We start from the raw sequence: 8,290 nt of genomic DNA, 5'->3' as shown, positions 1-8,290 counted from the left end.
AGGCCTAAACTAAAATATTATATAGGAAAATCTACGATGAATATTTTATATCTGTTTCACCATTCTAATATAATAAAACCAGTTTATGCATCAGAAAAATTCTTTATTCGTAAAATTACCTAAATTTTTGTGATTTATTTATGCTAGATTCACCGTGAGAAAAAGTAAAAATGTTTTTCAATAAAGCATGCACAGATTACCCGGCGAATTTATAACAAAAATGCATAATAAATAGTTTTAAATCTATAGAACTAGTTTTAGACAATATTATGCGATACACACATCATAATATTTTTTGGGCTTCAATATCCCATTTTTTTGTTTAATATTATATTTTCCTAAATATATATGTTTTTTTAACAAAAAAATAAATTCAATATTTCTGTATCAATAATTCACACCTATGACTTTTCTTTATTTCTTTATGTGATATTTAGTAAACAAATATTCACTGCTAACTATGGCAGGATAAATCAAAAAACTCTTATAAAATTAAAAAATAATTGTAAAAATATATTAAATATTTTATCTATAATGAGCCAAAATATTTTAAAGATATAAAAATCGATGTATCTTGTTTATGATCACATCTTATAGCGATATAAAAAAGGAAATAGTTAGTATACACACTATGCATATATCATGAAGTTAATAGCGATAGGATGTAAATCATATTCTAGATATAATACTTAAAATTTTACATCAAATATTCCCCGTAAAGAAAACAAATAAATAGCTTTCAACCGTCTCATATGATTCTAAAATTATGATCAAATAATATATAACTGCTTTATTGGTTTTTTATGAGCTGTATTTCATTCTGTAGCATATTTATATGCTATAATATATATATTATATTATTTGACCAGTAAATACACATTCTATATTATTTATAATGCCTAATAATGTTACTCGCTTAAAATTATAATTTTTTTGTAAAAATATTGGATTTTTATGCATGTTGTTTTAAGCCTGAAATTTTTCTTTTTAGACTATCTGCAATAAACAAAGAATAATTCTAAAAATAACGATGAAAAATAAGATGTTTTTTTTATTCTTTGAACATTTTCCAGCTATGTATCTTTATTTTTATTTGTATCTAACCGCTAAAAAAGTGTTGTCAAGAAATTGCAGTTCATTAAAAAAACACCTAGGGTAGTGTAAATTAATTTTTATATACAAAAAAGTATGCGTTTAAAAAATATTGAATAATATTCGGTAAGATCCAAAATGTGTAAGCTTAGATGAAAAAAGTTGATTAAATATTGTTACTGAGTGTAATATAAACCAATCCTTATTTATTATTTCTATTGAAATTTATTTATAAATTAAAAGGTCCAGTTTTTAGATTTTTTATAAATAAGCTTGTGATACTTGTATAAATATAAGAATTGATTTTACTTTGAACATATATTTTTATTTAATTTAAAAACAAGATGAAAACGGGTGTTTTTTGATTACCGGTTTAATGAAAAAATATAATATTAATAAAAAATTAAGAATTGTTTCATAGCATTTCGTATTTTTTATTTACCAATTCCTTCAAACATAAAAATGGAAGTGTATTTTTATTTCTAGAATCATGCAAGTAATATCCAATTATCTTAAATTGAATATTCTTTATGTTTTTGCAAAAAATTTTGATGACTATATCTTTTTTTTTTGTAAAAAAAGCCAAGTAAATCCCCTTTAAATTAATAATACTATGATCATGCTGCATATCATTTATAATAAATGATTCGAGGTCAAAAAATTCATCAATGTGCGTGATTTTCTTGCATATTTTTATAAAATCAATTTGAATATTTTTTTTGAGACCTTCAATTTTAAATTTATTTGATGGATTATCTTTTAATTCTTTAAGTATGCTTTTTTGGTAAAAGCTACTGAAGAGTCTGTCATAAGTATTATTCCAAAAATTCTTTTCGAATGTAAATCCTGAATAATTTAAGACTATATGAAATGACTCATCATAGAAAAACGTCTTTGAGTAAACATCTATTCGCATTTTTATGCTCATGGTGTTCATACTTTTATAGAAATCATAAAGTTTATTGCTTGATTTCATAAGACTGTCAAGTTTTTGTTCTTCATAATTGGATTCATAAACTTTGAAGTCTGTATTTTCTATAGAAGTAAATTCAGAAACAATATCAGTATTCAAAACAAAAATTTCCGAATCTAATTTGAAATAACTAATATTTTTGGTAAATGCTTTATTGATTCTTAACGTAGTTTTATGTATTTTATCGAGGTTTGTTATTTTATTAATAGCAGAACCGTATATATGGGATTCTTGTATGATGAATATATAATTTTCGTATAATTTTGATATGAATTTTTTTGTTAGGAACACCAAGTAAAAATCCATATTCAACAATGACATAATATTTCTCATAAAGCACGATATATTCTTGCTTTTAAAAATAATTTCTTCGCTTTTATTATTTTTATCGATTAGATCATAAACCACAGGCATGTAAATATTCTCTTTTTTTATATAAATGATGATCCATTCATGCGTAATAACCTCTTTCTCTTTATTATAAAAATCTATGTTGTATTTTAACGAGTATTTGTATTCTTTGTCCGCTATAATATTCATGTTTGGAATTTTGCACACAGAAAAGTCGTAGAAGGGTGTTTTTATGGTCATTCCTTCACCATTGCTAAAATCTTTATAAAATGGAAGATTTATATGAAAAAGAATTACACTTTCTTTCTTTATGAAATCATCATGTTCTTTTATTCCATGAAACTCAATGCTTTGCACCAGTTTTCCATTAAAAGCATCATCTTTTATCTTACCCTGCTCAAATAAATTATATGACATAGCACAGATAATTTCTCTGTTTCTAGATTCATATATTTCATGTGAAATTTTATTTTTAAGCCCGGTGTTCAGAATTATCTCTTCAGGGGAGATTAAATCACCTCTTCTACCATTTGTATATTCCCTATAATAATCCACAGCTTTGTCACCATCAAGAATCAGAATTATATAAATAAAATTTCTGTGCTTTTTTTGAATGTCATATACTGAAAAATCGACAGATTTTATTTTGTTTATTTTTTCTATAATATTTTGAATTTGTAATAAATTCACTTTAGAAATTTCGCAATTCGAAATAAGCATAAAATCGGATTGATTTCCATTTTTGGAACGCTCATTAAAAATATGATTTAGCTGATCAGTATTTGAATACACATTAAAATTATATTTGCTGTTATGATTATCAAACTCATTTAGCAAACTTTTTATCCTTTTATTTTTTGTAACCTCGCTGTTTTTTTTCTCACTGAAAAAAGTTATAGAGCTTTTAAAAAATACATATTCTAGGAAATCTTTACATTCATTTTCGAACTGACGTGAATCTATTTTTCCACAAGTGTGAAATAATTTCATTCTAAGTTTCTGTTTATCTACTTGATCAAATATTACAGTTTTTAAAGCATCCATCGAACCATCATTTATTATTCTTGAACAAAAAATGTGTTGATTCAAAAGTGTATTGAATAGATGTTTATTTTTTTTACATACGCTTCGTAATATTTCTTTGTTTTCATTATGGGCTTTTCTTAAGATTTTATCACATATAATAAAGCTAGAAAAAAAATAAAAGTAAGAATTCATAGATTTTATTTTTAAAGCATATAAATACGGAAATTAATACCTTTTCTATAGTTTAATATATAATTTTCTATAATAAGATTATTATAAATATGCTCTATTTTAATCTAAAATAGGAAAAGTCTAGAAAATGATTTTCTTTCTTATCTAAATATTAATTCAAGTGAACTTTACCAAATGGAATATAAATGTATTAATTTATAAATTTAATCAGGTTTTAATTTTGTGAATTTTTGATTAAACTTACAAAATCGAATTTATTTATGCATTCTAATGTATCATTTCTAAAGTAAAATATGTATATATATATATTTTTTGAGGTTTCTTTTCTAATGTGAAAAAGATGTAAATTTCTTTGATTCAAAAATAAATGACAACAATTTCACAAAACTATTATAGTTAAATAAGTTTTATGATTTTATATAGTGTATTTTTTGTGTGAATTTACCTGAAAATTCAAAAAGTATATAATTTTATCAATTATAAATGTTAATCTTTATAAAAAAACTTTAAAAAATCGAGTTATGAACTAATTGAAAACAACACTAATAAAATAAAAAGGTTCACAAATGTATAACTTTATATGCATCCTCTTCTTTTTATTTAAAAAAATTATAAACACAATGATCAATATAAAGATGAACATAATACACACAAGAAAAAATCAAAAATGTTTTCTCTTATAGCCTCTAGCTTGCTCATTCTAACAATACTAATTATTCAATTCATAGATTATATATAAGGTCAATTTCAGTATTACAATTTTTTTATTTATGGGTTAAGTTTCTTATTATTAATTTATCTATTGAGACATAATTAGCCCATTGTGAACATTTCACAACTTCTTGATACATATTTTGACACATTCCTCTGATCCATCACATCAACTGCTCTTCTTCTTCAGATGTAATGTCTTCAAGTGTCTTGCGGGGTGTGAGAGCTTGCATACATGCTATAGATTCATCCTGGATTTTTAACTCCTTAACATATTTTTACGGAATTTTGTAACTACTCCATCCCAACTAATATGTTTTAATTTTAATCGTTATATAAAAAATTCAAGACATGAAAAAAATATTTTTCTTGTCATATTTTAATTCCCTTTCGATTTTAGTTACTTCTGCTTTTTCTATAAAAATTATTGGATTTTAGAAATTATTTTTTAAATTTATCATATCTTTTAGTTCAATGGTTTTAGTGAGATATTTTTTTATAGGTTAATTTTCTTTTTATCGATTTATTCTATTTAGACGTAGTCAGCGTTTTGGGAATATTACACAACTTCTTGATGCATCTTTTGACACCTTCCCCTGATCTATCTTCATCAACTGCTCTTCTTCCCTCAAATGAGATGAGCTCAAGTGTCTTGCGGAGTGTGTGAGCTTGCATGTATGCTTCTACTTCGTCTGGGATTTTTAGCACCTTAAAATATTTTTTATGATATTTTGTGACCACCCCAGCTATGGTTTTAGAATTTAGAATTATATATAAGTCTAAGAAAAGTCGATGTTTCTATTTTTATAAATTTCATATTTTTGAATGTTCTTATGTTTCTATTTAGAAACCACATTAAGAACATGGCATTAAGTTTATATTAACATTATTTTCTAAAAGTTAATACATAAATTTTTTACAGCATTCCCCAAAACTGGAATGTAAAATTGTTTGAAGACGTCAAAATTTATTATATTAAAATTCCATTCTTGTTTTTTAGGCACACATATTTCTTATTATAATTTAATTATTTGTACTTTTAGCCACAAACTATGTCGTATTTTTAAAGAAGTATGGAATCCTAAATAAAAAGAAGCAATCACAAAAGAATAGTATTGAGGAAAACATTTGAATTGATTTGTCTTGAAATTATAAATTTTACTCGTGAAAATTGTAAATAAGATGTTACTAAAAAAAAGTATTAGGCAAAAATTTACCATGTAAAATCTAAAGCTTTGCTTGAAATAATCTAAATAGCTAAAAATAAAATTATCATATTAAAAAATTTAATTGCATCCTATATGTTGCGGTAAATATTACAGTAGAGAAAAAATTAACATTACTATATAATAATATGTTTGGTCATTTCGTAATACTATTGATTGTCTGACGAGATAAAATTTTGTCTAGATAATGAACTTTATGAAATTTACTTTGTGTTTGGTTTTATCTTTTTGCACCTTTTCATCCAAACGAAATCCTACGATGGATCTATGTAGCAGCATAAACATATAAATTTAGTTAACTATTAAGAAATTTAAATTTATGTATGTGAAAGTTTTGATTCATTGTCTTTTAGGCTAGAGATGCTTTCGATGAATCTATAAATTAGATTTTATTTTTATTTATGGGTTTGTTTTTGATTTTACTTTTATATTTGCAAACACATTGCGCGAAACAAACAATTTTAGGTTTAAACTTCAACAATACTTTTTACTATCTCTTCCCATGCTAGATACTGATCGATACCCTTCTTCTATAAAAATTATCCGTTTAAGTGTCTTTCACAACCCTGAAGTTTATAAAATGAATAGCCTAATTACAATTCTATATGTATTGTGTAGTTAATTGAATTTATTTACGGGTTTATTTATCCTATTTCAAACTATAGGATTGAGGAAACCCTGAAACAATAGGTCTTGAAAAGAGGAGAAGTATCGAAGAAAATGTAAGAGAAGAGGATATTTATAAGGGTATAGACATGGCGTGTCATTGGAAATAAACACATTATTCAGAGGAGAAAATCATAAACTACAATACCAAAATTAACCAATAGAATTTAAAGATTTATTTACGGGGTATATTTATGGCTATAATTTTGGTTTTAGTTCTCGAGCAAATTTAAATGATTTTCCATGCGCACGTCGTATTTGTATTTTTGGCTATCTTCCTTTCTCCGAAATCTTCTTAACCTATAAAATAAAAGGTTTATTTAAACTACTTAATTTATTTTATCTAACTACCCTTTTAGAACAAGTATTAAAATAGATCGATTTATAAAGCGGGAGATTCTTGAATAATAAATATATGTATTTTAAATGCAAGTTAAAGTTTTTTATGGGTCGGGGGCTTTGTATTTTTAATGCTTTTCCCCCCAGCAAAACCTAGATGACCTAAGAGTATAGTATATTAGCGTTAGTTTAAATTTATTTATTTATTTTTCTTATTTGTAATTGAATAAGCTGCTTCAACTAGATCTGCATGTTTCTCCATTTCATCTCTAATTGGCTTGATAATTTCATCAATCATTAACGACACACTATTTTTTAAATCTGCTGGATGTATATTTTTAGCAACAAAATCAGACTCTAATTCTAAGTAATCACCAAATACAATATCATCACGATCTTTACAAAAAATAACAACCTGTTTTTCTTTTATTGCATATATAGGGAAAATAATGAATTTGAGCAAAGAAAGCAAACCTGTTTCTTTGTTTCCCTCTTCACAAAAACATTTTCTAATCTTTTTCTGTATATCTTTAGTCGAATCACAAAGATCAATTTTACTATACACATCGGAAGAACTCATTTTTTCACTATTAAGTCCCGGAATCATAAAATTCATTAAATGTATTCTCTTCTTATAACTTAGTAAGGGGAGATACTTCATCGCATACGTAAAAATTTTTCTTTGATCTACACCGCCAAATTGAGCATCAACATCTAAATATTCTTCATCAAGAGCTTGCATTGAAGGGTAAATTAACGATGATAAAAGTGGATTATCAACTTGTTTTACTACTTGTGCACCAGCTTTTTTTGCATCCCGTTCTGATGTTAAAGTAGATATTCTAAAAAGATCCATAGTGTATTTACTAGATGTTTGAAAATCACTTCCTTTAACGAATTCAAGCCGTCCATTTGTTTTCTTAGAATTAATATTGAGATCTTCTAGCTTTGTATTTAAATTCAAGTCTTTAACTTCAATCTCAATATTAAGGCTTTTGAGCATGGCTTTAATTATTATTTCATAATAAATTGTTCGATTTTCAATTTGCTCGAAAGGGGCTTTTAAATTATCTAGAAATGCATGAATATCAGCTAGCAAAATTTTTACATGACTATTTGCCATTAAAAAGTCTCTTATTTTAAGTATTGGAAGAAAATATGCGATGTGAGGTTTACCTGTTGTTGCTGTTCCCCAGTAAATCTTTATATCTCTTTCTTTTATGATATCCTTGAGTTCGGAATCACCAATAACTTCTTGAAGGTTGCGTGTGATTAAATCGTATTTCGTTTTGTGGTCCATTTCAAGGGATATTTAATTTGCTAATATTAAATTGAAATAGATAAATATCAAATGTATTTATTTATAGGGTAATTTGATGTTTAGACCACAAATATCGTTCAAGAAAAACATTAAATTGCTCCATAGAACATATTTTCCTAATACTTATTTCAAAATGGGCATCTATCATGAATTTATTTATTTGGGACTAAATAAGAAATAAATATATTTAATATGTTCACAGAAGCTATATTGTTTGCATAATATACTTATTTTAGGACGGTACCTCATTATTTTTTATTTATGGGTTAAGTTTATTTTTATCAATTCCATCTATTGAGACTTAGTCTGCCTTTTTGGAACATTTCATAACACCTTAATGTATCTTTTGACACCTTTCCTGATTTATATTCATCAGATGCTCTTCTTCTCTCA

General features: G+C 25.3%; 1 pseudogene; it reads right to left on the bottom strand.

Moving 5' to 3' along the window:
* Window positions 1-6,775: 6,775 nt before the first annotated feature.
* Window positions 6,776-7,876, bottom strand: LOC147065052 (uncharacterized; annotated as a pseudogene).
* Between the last annotated feature and the right edge of the window lie 414 nt (window positions 7,877-8,290).

This window comes from Rhyacophila brunnea, unplaced genomic scaffold, assembly GCF_057557595.1.
Source record: "Rhyacophila brunnea isolate RB1 unplaced genomic scaffold, BYU_Rbru_1.0 scaffold_60, whole genome shotgun sequence".
NCBI classification, from domain to species: domain Eukaryota; kingdom Metazoa; phylum Arthropoda; class Insecta; order Trichoptera; family Rhyacophilidae; genus Rhyacophila; species Rhyacophila brunnea.
Note: the sequence above shows the minus strand (reverse complement) of the source record. Positions and strands in the feature narration are given on the sequence as shown.